This window comes from Rutidosis leptorrhynchoides, chromosome 1, assembly GCF_046630445.1.
Source record: "Rutidosis leptorrhynchoides isolate AG116_Rl617_1_P2 chromosome 1, CSIRO_AGI_Rlap_v1, whole genome shotgun sequence".
Classification (NCBI taxonomy): domain Eukaryota; kingdom Viridiplantae; phylum Streptophyta; class Magnoliopsida; order Asterales; family Asteraceae; genus Rutidosis; species Rutidosis leptorrhynchoides.
In genome coordinates, this window is record NC_092333.1 from 276,595,683 (window position 1) to 276,615,914 (window position 20,232).

General features: G+C 33.7%; 1 non-coding gene across 1 annotated transcript; it reads left to right on the top strand.

Annotated features, from left to right (window-relative positions):
- Positions 1-17,952: 17,952 nt before the first annotated feature.
- LOC139886969 (small nucleolar RNA R71) lies at positions 17,953-18,059 on the top strand. Its single transcript, XR_011772825.1, has one exon. It is a non-coding gene; the product is annotated as a small nucleolar RNA R71 (small nucleolar RNA).
- Positions 18,060-20,232: the final 2,173 nt, after the last annotated feature.

The window sequence follows — 20,232 nt, forward strand, 5'->3', positions numbered from 1 at the left end:
GAAGTGTGAGGTCTATGTACCAGGGGTTAACAGAACGACAGGAACAAATGGTGTCGGAATGATTAATGGCGGAGCAAGTAGTGTCGGAGCAAGTTATGCCAATGTAGTTTGTTATAAATGTTGAAAACCAGGCCACATTATTAGAAATTGCCCGAACCAGGAGAACGCGAATGGACAAGGCCGCGGAAGAGTTTTCAATATTAATGCGGCAGAGGCACAGGAAGACCCGAAGCTTGTTACGGGTACGTTTCTTATTGACAATAAATCTGCTTACGTTTTATTTGATTCGGGTGCGGATAGAAGCTATATGAGTAGAGATTTTTGTACTAAATTAAGTTTTCCATTGACGCCGTTGAATAGTAAATTTTTACTCGAATTAGCAAACGGTAAATTAATTTCAGCAGATTATATATGCCAGAATCGAGAAATTAAACTGGGTAGCGAAATATTTAAGATTAATTTGATACCAGTAGAGTTAGGGAGTTTTGATGTAATAGTTGGTATGGACTGGCTGAAGGAGATGAAAGCAGAGATTGTATGTTACAAAAATGTAATTCGCATTGTACGAGAAGAAGGAGAACCTTTAATGGTGTACGGAGAAAAGGGTAACACGAAGCTACATCTTATTAGTAATTTGAAGGCATAAAAACTAATAAGAAAAGGTTGCTATGCTGTTCTAGCACACGTCAAGAAAGTACAAACTGAAGAAAAGAGCATCAGTGATGTTCCCTTCGCAAAAGAATTTCCCGATGTATTTCCGAAAGAATTACCGGGATTACTCCCACATCGATCCGTTGAATTTCAAATAGACCTTGTACCAGGAGCTGCACCAATAGCTCGTGCTCCATACAGACTCGCACCCGGCAAAATGAAAGAATTACAAAGTCAGTTACAGGAACTTTTAGAGCGTGGTTTCATTCGACCAAGTACATCACCATGGGGAGCTCCTGTTCTATTTGTGAAGAAAAAGATGGTACATTCAGGTTGTGTATCTACTACCGAGAGTTGAACAAACTTACCATCAAGAACCGCTACCCACTACCGAGAATCGACGACTTATTTGATCAACTACAAGGCTCGTCTGTTTATTCGAAGATCGATTTACGTTCTGGATATCATCAAATGCGAGTAAAAGAGGATGATATTCCAAAAATTGCTTTTAGGACGCGTTATGGTCATTACGAGTTTATGGTTATGCCATTTGGATTGACTAACGCACCAGCTGTGTTCATGGACCTTATAAACCGAGTGCGTGGGCCATATCTTGACAAGTTTGTCATTGTTTTCATCGATGACATACTTATTTACTCAAAGAATGATCAAGAGCACGAAGAACATTTGAGAAAAGTTCTAGAAGTATTGAGGAAAGAAAAACTGTACGCTAAGTTTTCAAAGTGTGCATTTTGGTTGGAAGAAGTTCAATTCCTCGGTCACATAGTGAATAAAGAAGGTATCCAGGTGGACCCGACAAAGATCGAAACCGTTGAAAAGTGGGAAACCCCGAAAACTCCGAAACACATACGCCAGTTTTTAGGACTAGCTGGTTACTACAGAAGGTTCATCCAAGACTTTTCCAGAATAGCAAAACCCTTAACTGCATTAACGCATAAAGGGAAGAAATTTGAATGGAAAGATAAGCAAGAGAAAGCATTTCAATTGTTAAAGAAAAAGTTAACTACGACACCTATATTGTCATTACCTGAAGGGAATGATGATTTTGTGATATATTGTGACACCTCAAAGCAAGGTCTCGGTTGTGTAATAATGAAACGAACGAAAGTAATTGCTTATGCATCTAGACAATTGAAAATTCACAAACAGAATTATACGACACATGATTTGGAATTAGGCGCGGTTGTTTTTGCATTAAAGACTTGGAGGCACTACTTATATGGGGTCAAAATTATTATATATACCGACCACAAAAGTCTTCAACACATATTTAATCAGAAACAACTGAATATGAGGCAGCGTAGGTGGATTGAATTGTTGAATGATTACGACTTTGAGATTTGTTACCACCCGGGGAAGGCAAATGTGGTAGCCGACGCCTTGAGCAGAAAGGACAGAGAACCCATTCGAGTAAAATCTATGAATATAATGATTCACAATAACCTTACTACTCAAATAAAGGAGGCGCAACAAGGAGTTTTAAAAGAGGGAAATTTAAAGGATGAAATACCCAAAGGATCGGAGAAGCATCATAATATTCGGGAAGACGGAACACGGTATAGGGCTGAAAGGATTTGGGTACCAAAATTTGGAGATATGAGAGAAATGGTACTTAGAGAAGCTCATAAAACTAGATACTCAATACATCCTGGAACAGAGAAGATGTAAAAGGATCTCAAGAAACATTTTTGGTGGCCGGGTATGAAAGCCGATGTTGCTAAATACGTAGGAGAATGTTGGACGTGTTCTAAGATCAAAGCTGAGCATCAGAAACCATCAGGTCTACTTCAACAACCCGAAATCCCGGAATGGAAATGGGAAAACATTACCATGGATTTCATCACTAAATTGCTAAGGACTGCAAGTGGTTTTGATACTATTTGGGTAATAGTTGATCGTCTCACCAAATTAGCACACTTCCTGACAATAAGAGAAGATGACAAGATGGAGAAGTTAGCACGCCTGTATTTGAAGGAAGTCGTCTCCAGACATGGAATACCAATCTCTATTATCTCTGATAGGGATGGCAGATTTATTTCAAGATTCTGGCAGACATTACAGCAAGCATTAGGAACTCGTCTAGACATGAGTACTGCCTATCATCCACAAACTGATGGGCAGAGCGAAAGGACGATACAAACGCTTGAAGACATGCTACGAGCATGTGTTATTGATTTCGGAAACAGTTGGGATCGACACCTACCGTTAGCAGAATTTTCCTACAACAACAGTTATCATTCTAGTATTGAGATGGCGACGTATAAGGCACTTTATGGTAGAAAGTGCAGGTCTCCGATTTGTTGGAATGAAGTAGGGAATAGACAGATTACGGGTCCGGAGATAATACAAGAAACTACCGAGAAAATCATCCAAATTCAACAACGATTGAAAACCGCCCAGAGTCGACAAAAGAGCTAAGCGGACAGTAAAAGAAAAGATATAGAGTTTGAAATTGGAGAAATGGTCATGCTTAAGGTTTCACCTTGGAAAGGCGTTGTTCGATTTGGTAAACGGGGGAAACTAAATCCAAGGTACATTGGACCATTCAAGATTATAGATCGTGTCGGACCAGTAGCTTACCAACTGGAGCTACCTCAACAACTCGTGGCTGTACATAACACTTTCCACGTCTCGAATTTGAAGAAATGATTTACTAAAGAAGATCTCACTATTCCGTTGGACGAAATCCAAATCAATGAAAAACTTCAATTCATTGAAGAACCCGTCGAAATAATGGATCGTGAGGTTAAGAGACTTAAGCAAAACAAGATACCGATTGTTAAGATTCAATGGAATGCTCGTAAAGGACCCGAGTTCACCTGGGAGCGTGAAGATCAGATGAAGAAGAAATACCCGCATCTATTTCCAGAAGATTCGTCAACACCTTCAACAGCTTAAAATTTCTGGACGAAATTTATTTAACGGGTAGGTACTGCAGTGACCCGAATTTTTCCATGTTTATATATATTAATTGAGATTGATATTTACATGACTAAATGTTTCCAACATGTTAAGCAATCAAATTTGTTAAGACTTGATTAAATGAAATAAGTTTCATATAGACAATTGATCACCCAAGTTGACCGGCGATTCACGAACGTTACAAAATTGTAAAAACTACATGTTGTGGTATATATATATATATATATATATATATATATATATATATATATATATATATGGTTTACATGAGATTATGATGAGTAAGTGTCTCACTAAGTATATTAACAATGTGTGATATACATAAGAAATGAGATTACTAAGTTAAGAAACTCGAAATGATATATATAACGATTATCGTTATGATAATGTCTACTAAATATATATGTATCATATTAAGATATTGATACGCTATATTTAACATGATAAAATGATATTTAAATATATCATTAAGTGTGTTAACAATGAACTACATATGTAAAAACAAGACTACTAACTCAAGAATTACGAAACGAGACTTATATGTAACGATTATCGTTGTAACGATATTTTAATGTATATATCATATTAAGAGATATTCACACATCATAATATCATGATAATATAATAATTTAACATCTCATTTTATATAATAAATATTGGGTTGACAACATTAATTGAGATCGTTAACTTAAAGGTTTCAAAACAACACTTACATGTAACGACTAACGAAGACTTAACGACTCCATTAGAATGTATATACATGTTGTGTTTTGATATGTATTCTTACACTTTTGAAAGACTTCAAGACACATATCAAAGTACTTATACTTAACAAAAATGCTTACAATTACATCCTCGTTCAGTTTCATCAACAATTCTACTCGTATGCACCCGTATTCGTACTCGTACAATACACAGCTTTTAGATGTATGTACTATTGGTATATACACTCCAATTATCAGCTCTTAGTAGCCCATGTGAGTCACCTAACACATGTGGGAACCATCATTTGGCAACTAGCATGAAATATCTCATAAAATTACAAAAAATATGAGTAATCATTCATGACTTATTTACATGAAAACAAAATTACACATCCTTTATATCTAATCCATATACCAACAACCAAAAACACCTACAAACACTTTCATTCTTCAATTTTCTTCATCTAAGTGATCTCTCTCAAGTTCTATCTTCGAGTTCTAAGTGTTCTTCATAAATTCCATAAGTATAGTTTCATAAAAATCAAGAATACTTCCAAGTTTGCAAGTCTACTTCCAAGCTTTCTAATCCATTCCAAGTAATCATCTAAGATCAAGGAACCTTTGTTATTTATAGTAGGTTATCTTTCTAATTCAATATAATATTCATATTCAAACTTTGATTCAATTTCTACAACTATAACAATCTTATTTCGAGTGAAAATCTTACTTGAACTGTTTTCGTGTCATAATTCTGTTTCAAGAACTTTCAAGCCATCCAAGGATCCTTTGAAGCTAGATCCATTTTTCTCATTTCCAGTGGTTTTATCCAGATAACTTGAGGTAGTAATGATGTTCATAACATCATTCGATTCATACATATAAAGCTATCTTATTCGAAGGTTTAAACTTGTAATCACTAGAACATAGTTTAGTTAATTCTAAACTTGTTCGCAAACAAAAGTTAATCCTTCTAACTTGACTTTTAAAATCAATTAAACACATGTTCTATATCTATATGATATGCTAACTTAATGATTTAAAATCTGGAAACACGATGAACACCATAAAATCGGATATACGCCGTCGTAGTGAAACCGGGGGCTGTTTTGGTTTGGATAATTAAAAACTATGATAAACTTTGATTTAAAATTTATTCTTCTGGGAAAATGGTTTTTCTTATGAACATGAAACTATATCCAAAAATCATGGTTAAACTCAAAGTGGAAGTATGTTTTCCAAAATGGTCATCTAGACGTCGTTCTTTCGACTGAAATGAATACCTTTACAAAAACAACTTGTAACCTGTAATTCCGACTATAAACTTATACTTTTTCTGTATAGATTCATAAAGTTAAGTTCAATATGAAACCATAGCAATTTGATTCACTCAAACCAGATTTAAAATGAAGAAGTTATGGGTAAAACAAGATTGGTTATTTTTGCTTGTTGTAGCTACGTGAAAATTGGTAACAAATCTATATTAATCATATCCTAGCTAACTTATATTGTATTATACATGTATTCTAATATATTATGTAATCTTGGGATACCATAGACACGTATGCAAATGTTTTGACATATCATATCGACCCATCTATATATATTATTTGGAACAACCATAGACACTCTATATGCAGTAATGTTGGAGTTAGCTATACAGGGTTGAGGTTGATTCCAAAAATATATATAGTTTGAGTTGTGATCTAGCCTGAGACGTGTATATACTGGGTAGTGGATTGATTCAAGATAATATATATCGATTTATTTCGGTACATCTAATTATGGACAACTAGTTGTAGGTAGGACAGCTGACTTAATAAACTTAAAACAGTAAAACGTATTAAAAATGTTGTAAATATATTTTGAACATACTTTGATATATATGTACATAGTTGTTATAGGTTCGTGAATCGACCAGTGGCCAAGTCTTACATCCCGACGAAGTAAAAATCTGTGAAAGTGAGTTATAGTCCCACTTTTAAAATCTAATATTTTTGGGATGAGAATACATGCAGGTTTTATAAATGATTTATAAAATAGACACAAGTACGTGAAACTACATTCTATGGTTGAATTATCGAAATCGAATATGCCCCTTTTTATTAAGTCTGGTAATCCAAAGTACCGGATGCTTTAGTACTTCAAAATTTATATCATATCCGAAGGGTGTCCCGGAATGATGGGGATATTCTTATATATGCATCTTGTTAATGTCGGTTACCAGGTGTTCACCATATGAATGATTTTTATCTCTATGTATGGGATGTATATTGAAATATGAAATCTTGTGGTCTATTATTATGATTTAATAATATATAGGTTAAACCTATAACTCACCAACATTTTTGTTGACGATTTAAGCATGTTTATTGTCTGGTGATTATTAAGAGCTTCCGCTGTTGCATACTAAAATAAGGACAAGATTTGGAGTCCATGCTTGTATGATATTATGTAAAAACTGCATTCAAGGAACTTATTTTTGATGTAATATATTCTTATTGTAAACCATTATGTAATGGTCGAGTGTAAACGGTATATTACGTAATGCTTTTAAACCTTTATCGATAAAATAAAGGTTATGGTTGTTTTAAAAATGAATGCAGTCTTTGAAAAACGTCTCATATAGAGGTCAAAACCTCGCGAGGAAATCAATTAATATGGAACATTTATAATCAATATGAATGGGACATTTCATGTTGTACGTTGAGGCACAGGAGGATTTCCAGGCGATACGCAGGGTGCCTTTTCAAGACTTTTCGGCTCCCCTTCGGCAGTTCTGGACTTCAATGATTGAGTTTCCTCAATAGATTGAGTCAACGCAGACTTTACTGCAGAGGAAGACTTTACTTCCCTAGATGCTGAATCATCTTGATGTGTAGGGTTTATTATTAAGTCCTGTTTAGATTGGATGGGCTTAGTGGTCTTTTTACCATCCTTACGTTTAGCTTTCTTGCCTACCGAAGCTTGAGCTTCATTTAGCGTAAGGCTTACTGTTATTATTGGATGTGATATGGAGATGGGTGAGGGTGACCTAATTGGCTCTAGGTCTTGATCCGTATCACCAACGGTTGGAGTAACTGTTTGACGAATGATGGGTGTCAAAGTCCTAGATCTAGTTACTCATTGGGTTGGCGGAGTTTGAATCATCTCATCAGGTATAAATCGAGTTCTCTTAGGAGAATGTTTAGGAGATGACTCAGATGCTGAAGAATTAGTGTCACTGCTCATTTTGGGTGTTGTTGAAAGGGTTGGTTCAATCCTAGGTGAACTAGGCTCCCTGATCCTCACGGGTTGAGCTTGATGTGCTGCCCTAAAACGTTTGAGTTTCACCCTAAGTGGAGGATTAGCTGGCCCGGGTGGTTTTACTACTGGTTCTTCTACAACCTCTGGGGCTGGAACCGCGGAGGGTTCAACTTATTCTTGTTGTGCCGGGTTCGGAAAGGGTATTCCTACAGCCTCAAAATAAGAACGCATTCGAACGTCTTGGGGTGTAGCTAGCCCCATAAGCCAATTTGGAATCGGTGCAATGAATTGATTGTCAGATACCATTAGGGTATTCATCTTCAGCTCCCCAAATCTTTTCATTTGTAATCCATGTGTACCTAGAACAAATATATTTGCATTTCTGCAAGCAGTGATATCATCATGGATAAAGATACAGAAAAATCTTTAGCAAGGGATGTATGAACCCTTTGGCTTATGATGTGCGTAGAGGTGTATACGAAATAGTTATATATTTATTATGAAAAACTATTAAATACGATACAATTTTACACAAGTTATTTATTTATTTATAGAGTGGATATACCTAAACCTTGCTACAACACTTATAGGCAGTGTAACTAATCGTATAGCAGTGTAGTTTTTAGTAAGTCAGGTTCGTTCCACAGGGAGCTAGCCAAGTTTAAAGCTATATTTTTAAAACTATATTTGTATAAATAAAAATATATGTATATAAATATTATTATTATTATAAAAGGAGGTTTTTACCGTTTAATCACCGGTTTGTCGATTTTAAAACTTTAGTCGTAGTTAAAATCTAATGTAAAATATTATATATATTAAAGACTTAATTTAAAGCGTAAAGAAAATGACGATAATTAAAGTGCGATAAATTAAAATGCGAAAGATAAAATGACAATAAATAAAGTTGCGATAATTAAAAAGTACGATAATTAAAAGTGCAATTAAATAAAATGACAGTAAATAAAAGTGCGATAATTAAAAGTGAAATTAAATATGAAATAAAGGAATTATGCTTATTTAAACTTCTGTAATCATGATGTTTGACATGTTGATTTTAGTTTATTACCATGGGTTAATTGTCCTTTGTTCTGGATTATTCAATATGTCCATCTGGTTTTTGTCCATAACAGTCCATCAGTCATAAATATAAAGTGCGAGTGTCCTCGTCAAATTATCCTTATATCCGAAGTCAAATATTCCAACTAATTGGGGACTTAAACTATAATTACACCAATTTTCCTTGTATATAATTCACGCCTATTTTAATAAGTCCATTGACTATTAATCCATCCCCGTGTCCGGTTAAATGAACGATTATTAGTACTTATAAATATCCCGCCCATCGTGTCCGATCGAGTGTATATGGTTATTTATAGGTACGTCCAATTGTAAATCTCTATATTAAATTAACAAACTATCATTTAATTAAACAAATATAAAGCTCATTAATAGCTCATAGTCTAATTTCCGCAAGTGTCATTCTTTTGTCCAAACCCCAATTATGGTACAAAGCCCAATTACCCCGTCTTTAATATTTAGCCCAACATCATGATTACTTCAATTTAAATAAGCATAATAATAACTTAGCTATGAGACATTCATTTAACAACAAAATTAAACATAACTTACAGTGGGTGTTATTAGCGTAGCGGTACACGGACAAAGTTTCGACTTACAAAACCTTAAAACATTCGACTAACCTAACCTTATTATTATCACTAACTTAAAATTAAAATTACAATTTGAGATTAATATTTGGAGTGATAATTGATACATATATTATGTATATAGAGTAGGAAATAGAAAAAGATATCGATGCTTGTTCTCTGCATGTGGTATTTATAGCCATATAAATTACTGTACCAAGTTTGAAATTTGGTAAAGTTGAATAAATCAACTTGTTCATATGCACGTTCCTAATTCTCAATTTGTAAATTTAGATATTATTATTATTATTATTATATTATTATTATTATGAATTATTTAAATATTATATTATATTCTTGTGCATAGTTGACTTGTACTTTCAGCTCCGTTGCGTCGCGCGTTGAAAGTTGGTTCATGTCTCAGTTCCGGATTTTCGAACGCCATTTCGTATGCTTAGATATCTTGTACTTTATGTTTCGTGGCTTGTACTCTTGTCAATTTTAGACGTTATTCATCAATAAATTAAACCATTTAGATTGTATCTTGTACTTTTTAGTGTTTTGGACCTTTGTGTCTTCAAATAGTCGAATCTGTCTTTTGTCTTCACCTTTTATTATTTAAGCGAATATCACTTGTAAATAGAACAATTGCAACCAAAAGCTTGTCTTTCTTGAAGGATAATGCTATGAAATATATGTTCGTGTTTAGCATTATCAAATATTTCCACACTTGAGCGTTGCTTGTCCTCAAGCAATATAGTCTTGAAATAAAAATACTAGACTCACTTCTTTATTCTTCACATTTTGTACATCAGTGATTTCTATACGGCGTTTTGAACAATGGTAGTAACGATGTGTATTACAGTCCCACATGACTATGAAAATTTAGATCCTTTAGGAAATTGGGTCTTTATGAAAACATTTGATCTTTTAAAAATTTAATCTAGTTTTTACCCTAGAAAAGTTTTCCAGAATAACCCTTCACTGGTGTTTGCAAATTGTTTTTGTGGATTTGGTGGGTTTCAGATTTGAAAATTTTAGCTCAAAACTTGGGGTTTTGTGTCACCCACTTGCTAACCTTGTATTGGGAAAGCAACACATCCAGTTTACTTGCTCCGTATATTACCTTTCGGTAAACTACCGTCCGGTTGTAAAGGAAAGCGTTGAACAAGTAACTGTTAAGGCAATGTCCCGTGACATGATTTTAATTATGGTCTATAACGTGTCGAATGCAATTACTATCTTTGGTAGGAGCAATAGTAAAGATCACCCTATAGTTTTTCGGTCTGGCACAAGGTCCTGTCTTTGACCATGCTATGCAACCACCGTTCTTACGGTTGATACCTGATTTGGTTCAGGTGACCTAATGAATTCCAGGTGAATTCCTAGGATTTTTCGTTCAATGGTAATGAACGGATTAAAAATGGGTTTTCAGAAAACAAATCGGTTTGTAATTTTGATCAAAATATTTTCTCGTTCAAGCTCGAGTTTAAATATCATCGAATTCCAAGAGTTTGTAATTCTCAATCTTTAAAGTCAATCTCAAGGATTGAGTAATATCAGGCTTAAAAGCTGATTTTTAATCTTTAAGGAGATTATCCTTTCTGGGAGTCTGATTCATTAGTCTTATCAAGCTAATTTGCACGGCGCCCTTCCCATTTTACGAGACAAATCCTCTCATGGTTAGGATAAGTCTGACCACTTGGCGACCCTGTTTGATGCCGAGGTCCGTGGATTTCCAGCTGATTTTCGAGAAAACTTTTCAAGGTTTTTCGTAGACTCTACAACTGGTCTGGATGACAACTTCCTGACCTAAATCAAGAAGCGCATTTCTTTTTCGGAAGACTTTACTTCCTTTTTTAATGATGGAATTGATTCATCATGTAGATCCATCTTTTCTTTTATCTTTATTATAATATTACGGGTAAAACAGTTAATTTAGTCCAAAACAAAAGCACCTGCAATAAACTTTACAGAAACATGTGATAGACAGTTTTATTGAATAACTTGGTACATTCTCTCCCCACACTTAGTTTTTTTCTTTGCCTTTTTATTCTCCTTTATTCCATTTTAAATGAATTCAAGCGTTTTAGGGTGTTTCTCAATTTATGACCTTTTCGAGGTAACACTAATTTCGGTATTAACACCTAGTTTTCATCGTTCATAAATATGTATAAACATGATTTTGAATTCATTTAGTTGAAAATTTTTCAAATTTTCACAAAATTTGGCAATTAAACCAAGTGTAAACCCGAGAGAATTTATAACCCTTCCCCACACTTGAGATCTTGCAATGCCCTCATTTGCAAGAAATCAGTAAAAATTTAAATTCATGAGGGTGATTAGTGTAGAAAAATGATTAAACATACCGAGTTTGCAAACCTATTGTTTTATATCACATTTGATATTTTACGTCTTGTCGTTAAAATTAGTAGCTTTTGCTAAACATAATGCCAGTTTTTGAAAGTGTGCTATTTTACCCTATTTTGTACATAATATAAACTACAAACAAATATATACATAATATTTTTTTTTTATAAAACCTTTATTTATTAAAATAATTTAAATGAATAATTTTTAACATTTTGTTTCCTTTTACTTTAGGTAGAGGTAGTTTGGTTACGTTTACCTAGTCCGTCCCTCGACAAAATTTTAAAATTTGTCATTTTAGTGATTGTTTTAAAAGCAAAGATTTTCGGGGTTTTTTTTTTAAATATTTTTGGCATACTTTAGATCAATAAGATTAAAAATAATGATAACAAAATTTCTCGTCCCGCCCTTGGGTAAAGCAATTTCGGTTCAAAGACCTAGTCTTCAACTTACGATGAATTTTGGAAATCAATTTTTAACTTAATGAAATAAAGTAAATTTTTGTTTTTAAATTCACACAAAATTTAAATTTAAAATGCATTAAAAAAATTCATATAAATATCATTAGTATTTTTAATTTTACAAACTTATATTAAAAATAGTAGTTTTTAGAATATTTACAAACTTAAATATATTGATTTTAAAAAATTTACAATATTAATTTTAAAAACATGTAAAAATAAAATTAAAAATCTTTTTGGTCTTTTATCCCACTTTAATCAATCAAATATTATCAAAAATATACGCCCCTCTTTTGGGTAAAGCAATTTCGGTTCCATAACCTAGTTTTACTCATGACGAATTTTTGAAATATTTTGGATTGATTGATTAAAGATATTTATACCTTATGAATAAACGGTAAATTTCGCAGCGATGTAATAAATTTTTGTATGATATCAATAATTTCGGTTACGCATACCTAATTTTATTCAATACCAATTTAATACATTATAGTGAACGATTCAGCGTTTATTATCAAAAGATTAAAAGCAATAAATAAAAATAAATAAAAACTGTACATACTTACCTGTGAGATAGAATTCTCAGTGACCTGCTTTAGCCCACTCATAATATAGTCGGACTAATTGGTTTTCCATAGCTACATAGGCGTAACCTCGAGCATTCAACGATTTTTCTTCTAAACATATGAACGGTCCTTCTCTGCATAAAGTAACGAACTCGGTATTGGAATATGTCTGATTCGTCGAGCATTTTCCTTCGTGTGACCATTTTCCGCATTTGTGACATCTTTCAAGGTGTCGTGCTCTTCTTTTCGCTGTGGATTTTGATTTTCCTTTACCAAAATGTAACTTATTATGATCGTTCCTGAGTTCTTTTCTTACTCTGTCCAATTTGGCTCTTATTACTGACACCAGGTCACTCGGAAGGGTGTTATTATTATGTTTAGTAATCAAAGTGTGTAGCATTAGAACATTTTTTAAATCAAAGGAATTCTTCATCTCGTAAAACCTAAATAAAAATAAAAATTCAGAATGGGGGGAGAAGACTAGTTCTTTAGGGTCTGCTAGGGAAAGACCATTCGGATTCCATTCTCAATAACTACACGAAAATAGAACATCTAACTCTAACAGAAATACATATTACCTTAAAAAGATTTGAAATTGTGGTTAACTTCGTTGTCAACTTCCATCGGACTATCTATGTAATGTTTAACTCTGTGACCATTAACCTTAAATTCAATCCCATTTGAATTTATTAATTCTATTGTTCCTTACGGGAAAACTCTTTTGACTATGAATGGTCCAGACCATCTTGATTTCAATTTTCCAGGAAATAGCTTGAATCTTGAATTAAAAAGAAGAACTCTGTCTCCTTCTTTAAATTCTTTTGAACTTTTGATTCTTTTATCATGCCATTTCTTCGTTCTATCTTTATAGATTAACGAATTTTCGTATGCTTCATGTCTTAATTCTTCTAATTCGTTTAGTTGACTTAACCATAGATGTCCGGCTTCATGTAAATCAAGATTACATGTCTTCAAAGCCCAAAATGCTTTGTGTTCAATTTCTACTCGAAGATGACATGCTTTTTCGTAAACGAGTTTAAAAGGTGTGGTTCCAATTGGAGTTTTGTAGGCTGTTCTAAAAGCCCAGAGTGCATCCTCCAATTTCATGGACCATTCCTTCAGATTTGATCCTACAGTTTTCTCTAAAATACGTTTTAAAGCTCGGTTGGTATTTTCAACTTGTCCACTTGTTTGTGGATGATAAGCTTTGGAGATTTTATGAGTTACTCCATATCTTTTGAAAACTTTCTCAAGTTGATTATTACAAAAATGCGTACCCCGATCACTTATTAAAGCTTTCGGTGTTCCAAACCTAGCAAAAAGACATTTTAAGAAGTTGACTACAACTCGTGCATCGTTAGTTGGGAGAGCTTGTGCTTCCGCCCATTTAGATATATAATCAATGGCAACGAGAATATAGAGATTATTATGAGATTTTGGAAATGGACCCATAAAGTCAATACCCCAAACGTCAAATACTTCACATTCTTGAATGACGTTTTATGGCATTTCATCACGTTGACTTATTTTTTCGGCCTTTTGACAAGCATCACAGGATATGCAAAGAAGGTGTGCGTCTTTGAAAATTGTAGGCCAATAGAATCCAGCATCGTAAATTTTTCTTGCTGTGAGTTGAGGCCCATAATGCCCTCCTGTTGGTCCTGTGTGACAATGGTTCAAGATTTGACTGGCTTCATCCCCAAATACACATCGGCGTATTATTCCATCGGGACAACTTTTAAACAAATGTGGATCTTCCCAGAAATAGTGTTTTATATCACTAAAGAATTTTTTTCATTTTTGGTACGATAATCTTTTTTCAATGAATCCACATACTAAATAGTTTGCATAGTCTGCAAACCATGGAATTTCATTATAATCGATTTTCAAGAGGTATTCATCAGGAAAGTTATCTTGTATGGCCGATTCATTTAGAACTTCTAATTCGGGATTTTCAAGACGAGAAAGATGATCAGCTGCGAGATTTTATGCTCCCTTTTTATCTTGTATTTCAATATCAAACTCTTGTAAGAGTAAGATCCAACGGATTAATCTTGGTTTGGCATCTTGTTTCGAAAATAGGTATCTAAGAGCAGAATGGTCGGTATAGACCACCGTTTTTGCTAGAACGAGATATGATCGAAATTTGTCAAAAGCAAAGACAATGGCTAGGAGTTCTTTTTCAGTAGTTGTGTAATTTGTTTGTGCTCCTTGTAATGTCTTACTAGCATAATAAATAGGTTGAAATTGTTTTTCAATCCTTTGTCCTAAAACGGCTCCCATTGCAAAATCACTTGCATCGCACATAAGTTCAAACGGTAGATTCCAATTTAGAATTATCATGATTAGCGCATTAGTGAGTTTCTCTTTAAGAATATTAAAAGATTTGATGCATTCATCTGAAAAGATAAATGGAGCATCTTTTTCAAGGAGTTTGTTCATAGGAGTGGCAATTTTAGAAAAATCTTTTATGAAACGTCGGTAAAAACCGGCATGCCCTAGAAAAATCCTAACTCCTCTAACATTAGTGGGATGTGGAAGTTTAGCAATTACATCTACTTTAGCTCTATCCACTTCAATTCCTTCCGTTGAAATTTTATGACCAAGAACGATGCCTTCTTTAACCATGAAATGGCATTTCTCCCAATTAAGTACTAGATTTGATTACTCGCATCTAATAAGCATTTGTTCAAGATTAACTAGACATGATTCAAATGTATCACCGAAGACTGAAAAGTCATCCATGAAAACTTCCATGCATTCTTCTATCATGTAGTGAAAAATCGCCATCATGCACCATTGAAAGGTTGCAGGGGCGTTGCAAAGTCCAAATGGCATGCATTTGTAAGTAAAAGTACCATAAGGGCATGTGAACGTGATTTTCTCTTGATCCCCGGGTGCGATTGGAATTTGAAAATATCCGGAGAAACCGTCAAGAAAACAATAGTAACTGTTTCCGGCTAATCTTTCCAACATTTGATCAATGAAAGGTAAGGGAAAATGATCTTTTCTGGTGGCTTCATTTAATTTTCTATAATCAATACAAACACGCCATCCTGTTACAGTCCTAGTAGGAATAAGCTCATTTTTTTAATTTGTGATGACAGTCATGCCACCCTTCTTAGGTACGCATTGAACTGGGATTACCCATGGACTATCAGAAATTGGATAAATTAAACCTGCATCTAGCAGTTTAATTATTTATTTCTTAACAACATATTGCATATTTGGATTTAGTCTTCGTTGGCATTGCACATAGGTTTTATGATCTTCTTCCATAACGATTTTATGTGTGCAATACGAAGGACTTATTCATTTAATGTCATGAATCTTCCATGCAATAGCTGGTTTATGAGCTTTTAGCACAGAAATGAGTTGAGATTTTTTATTTTCAGTAAGAGAAGATGATATTATTACAGGTAATTCATATTCACCATGTAAATAAGCATATTCCAAATGGTTTGGAAGTAGCTTTAACTCTAATTTCGGTGGTTCTTCTATCGATGATTTGTATCGATATCTGTCTTCCTCTTTTAGCATTTGAAGTTCTTCTGTTGTTGGTTCATAATTATTAGCCATGAGTGTAGCTAACATTTCAACTTCATCAATTGGTTCAGTTCCTTCTCCTAAAGAACATTCTCCTGTTCCTTGTAATTCTGGAAATTCTTCTAACAATTCTGCATGTGAATCTATAGTTTGAATATAATAACATGTATCATCTGCAGATTGCGGTTGTTGCATGGCTCAATCAACAGAAAAGGTAACACTCTCGTCCTCTATACTTAGGGTCAGTTTCTTACCAAACACGTCTATTATTACTTTTGCCGTGTTTAAGAATGGTCTTTCTAATATGAGAGGAACTCGAGAATCTTCTTCCATATCCAGAATAACAAAATCTACTGGAAATACTAAAGTACCAACTTTAACTAGCATGTTCTCCATTATCCCTCTAGGATATTTTACTGATCGATCGGCTAATTGTATACTTATTTGTGTTAGTTTCAATTCTCCAAGGTCTAGTTTAGTATATAATGAATACTGCATTAAATTTATACTAGCACCTAAATCTGCCAATGCTTCTATTGAACTAAGACTACCCAGAAAACATGGAATTGTGAAACTTCCTGGATCAGATAATTTTTCTGGTATTTTATTCAACAGTACTGTAGAACAATTAGCATTCATAGTAACAGCTGAGAGTTCTTTCATTTTATTTCTATTTTTGATTAAATCTTTCAAGAATTTAGCATATCTAGGCATTCCTGAAATCGCATCAATGAAAGGAAGATTGACATTTATCTGTTTAAACATATCCAAGAATTTGGATTGCTCGGCTTCAAGTCTTTCTTTTCTCATTTTACTCGGGTAAGGAAGTGGTGGTTGGTATGGTTTAACATAAGGTTTAGCTTTAAATATGTTATCTTCATTAACCTTTTCAACTACCGGTTCTGTTTCCTTATCTTGCTCAGGTTGTGGTTCTTGTGGAGTAGGAATAGGTTCATCAGAAATTACAGGTATTTCAGGTGGTTTAAGTGTAAAACCATTTCTTGTGGTAATGGCTTTAGCTGTTTCATTCCGGGGGTTAGCATTTGTATCACTAGGTAGACTTCCCAGTTTTCTTTCACCTATTAACCTTGCTAGGTTGCTCACTTCTTGTTCCAAATTTTGAATAGAAGCTTGTTGATTTCTAAATGCTTGAGCATTTTGTTCATTCGTTTGTTTCTGAGATGTGAAAAACTGCGTTTGGGATTCAACTAGCTTCGACATCATATCTTCTAAATTTGGCTTTTTATCATCGGTTTGTGGTGGTTTGTTTTGAAAAATAGGTCTTTGCTGATTGTAAGTATTATTAGATACTTGTTGATTGCTAGGACCTTGTTGATTTTTGTATGGAACATTTCGGTTATAATTCTGATTTTGATTGTAGATTGGTCTTGGCGGTTGATAATTATTCTGATAATTATTTCCAGGCCTTTGGTTCATGTATGAAACATTCTCTCTTTGTTTCATCGTTTGTTCAATACTGAGACAATCTTTTGTCAAATGTGGTCCTCCACACTGCTCACAACTAATTCGTATTGAGTGAATATCCTTAGTCATCTTTTCCATTCGTCTCTCGACAGCATCTATCTTTGCAGAAATGGAATCAAAGTCATGGCTAGAATCGGCTCTAGCCGCTTTAGATGATCTAACGATATCTTTTTCTTAGTGCCACTAATGTGAGTGGGATGCTGTGTTATCAATAATTTTGTAAGCTTCAGTTGCGGTTTTCTTCATAATAGAACCACCAGCTGCTATATCGATGTCTTTTCGTGTAGTGATGTCGCATCCTTGGTAGAATATTTGTACTATTTGATAAGTGTCTAAACCATGTTGTGGACATCCTCTTAACAACCTTCTAAATCTTGTCCATGCCTCATATAGAGTTTCATTTGGCTTTTGTGTGAACGTAACAATTTCTCCTTGAAGTCTCACGGCTTTAGATGCCGGAAAGAATTGTTTAAGAAATTTTTCAACTAAAACATCCCATGTATCAATCGCCCCTTCAGGTAACGATTCTAACCAATCTTTGGCCTCTCCCTTTAAAGTCCAGGGAAATAACATGAGATAGCTCTGTTCATCCTCCACTTCCCTTATTTTAAATAGAGTACAGATCCTATTAAAGGTTCGAAGATGTTCGTTTGGATCTTCCTTCGGCGCACCACTAAATTGGCATTGATTAGTTACCATGTGTAGAATTTGCCCTTTGATTTCATAATCTGACGCATTAATGTCTGGTTGAGTAATTGCGTGACCTTGGCCAATGCGTTTAGCTCTCATTCGGTCTTCCAAACTTAGAGGTTCCATATTTTCCATGATTGAGTTTGTTGAATCTGAATCACTAAAGGATTCTGATTTAATGGTTTCTTCCTTGACAATCTCTGGATGAGTGATTTGTGGTTCAGGAGGAATGATTAGTGGTTTAGGATCTCTTAATTGTCCTTGAATATCCTCCGGATTCTCAATTGTGAGGTCGGTTTCAAAAAATGGATTATCGGAAATTTGAATTGGAGTACATGGTCGACTTGATGACGATTCTAAAGAAAAATCAACGGCGACAATATTGGCTTGATGTCTTGATCGAGTTACAGGTGGTGAACGTATAAAAGGTGGTGAACGTTTTGCTCGGTGCATTCTATTAGTTATAAAAGATAAAAATTATATAAGTTATTAAATTAATAGACTTTTCTGATTTTGCCCACGTTTCGAATAGCCAATTGATGCAGCAGGTAGCCAGGACCCTTTAAATCCAACTCGCCACTAACAAATCCAACTATTACTACGAACCAAAAAATTTAGGATGTCTATCAATTTAACCACTAAAATAATTTTTCGTTGAAATTTATAGAAATTTTAGAGAAGAAAAAGAAAATTCTATGTCCTAAAAACTAGAGCGTCGAAAAATAAGAAAGAAAAAGAGCGTGTTGAAAAATGTCGAAAAATAAAAGGTCGAAAAATAAGAAAATTGTAGCGCGTCGAAAATTAAAAAGGGATTCTAAACGAAAAACGGGAATTACTTAAAAGGATACTAAAATTTTAACACGGCGTCGCAAAATTTTAAGGCACCTAAATCTTAGTCTAAAGAAAAAGCACTTAACGGATTTTACGGCAAAGCCTAAAAATCTAAAAGTATATAAATAACTATGGCAAAACTAAACTTAATACTAAAAGTTGTGACTATAGTCTAAAAATCTAAAGGTAATAAAATTTAAAATAAAAACTTTTTTTATAGACAAAATTTTATATATATATATATATATATATATATATATACATATATATATATATATATATATATATATATATATATATATATATATATTTAAATTTGGAATTGCATGTTCAAAACCTAAATTGCGTGTGTAAAATCCGAAATTGCATGTTCAGAACCGAAATTGCGTGTGTAAAATCTGAAATTGCGTGTTCAAAAACTGAAATTGCGTGTTGAAAATATGAAATTGCGTGTTTAAAACTGGAATTGCATGTGTAAAATCTGAAATTGCATGTTTAAAATCTGAAATTGCATGTGTAAAATCCGAAATTGCATGTTCAAAACTGAAATTGCGTGTGTAAAATCCGAAATTGCATGTTCAAAAACTGAAATTGCGTGTTGAAAATATGAAATTGCGTGTTTAAAACTGAAATTGCATGTTTAAAATCTGAAATTGCATGTGTAAAATCTGAAATTGCATGTTTAAATTCTGAAATTGCGTGTTCAAAATTGAAATTGCGTGTGTAAAATCCGGAATTGCATGTTCAAAAACTGAAATTGCGTGTTGAAAATATGAAATTGCGTGTTTAAAACTGGAATTGCATGTTTAAAATCTGAAATTGCATGTTTAAATTCTGAAATTGCGTGTTGAAAATATGAAATTGCGTGTTCAGAACTGAAATTGCGTGTGTAAAATCTGAAATTGCATGTTCAAAACTGAAATTGCGTGTTCAAAAACTGAAATTGCATGTTCAAAACTGAAATTGCGTGTTCAAAAACTGAAATTGCATGTTCAAAACTGAAATTGCGTGTTCAAAAACTGAAATTGCATGTTCAAAACTGTAATTGCGTGTTCAAAAACTGAAATTGCATGTTCAAAAACTGAAATTGCGT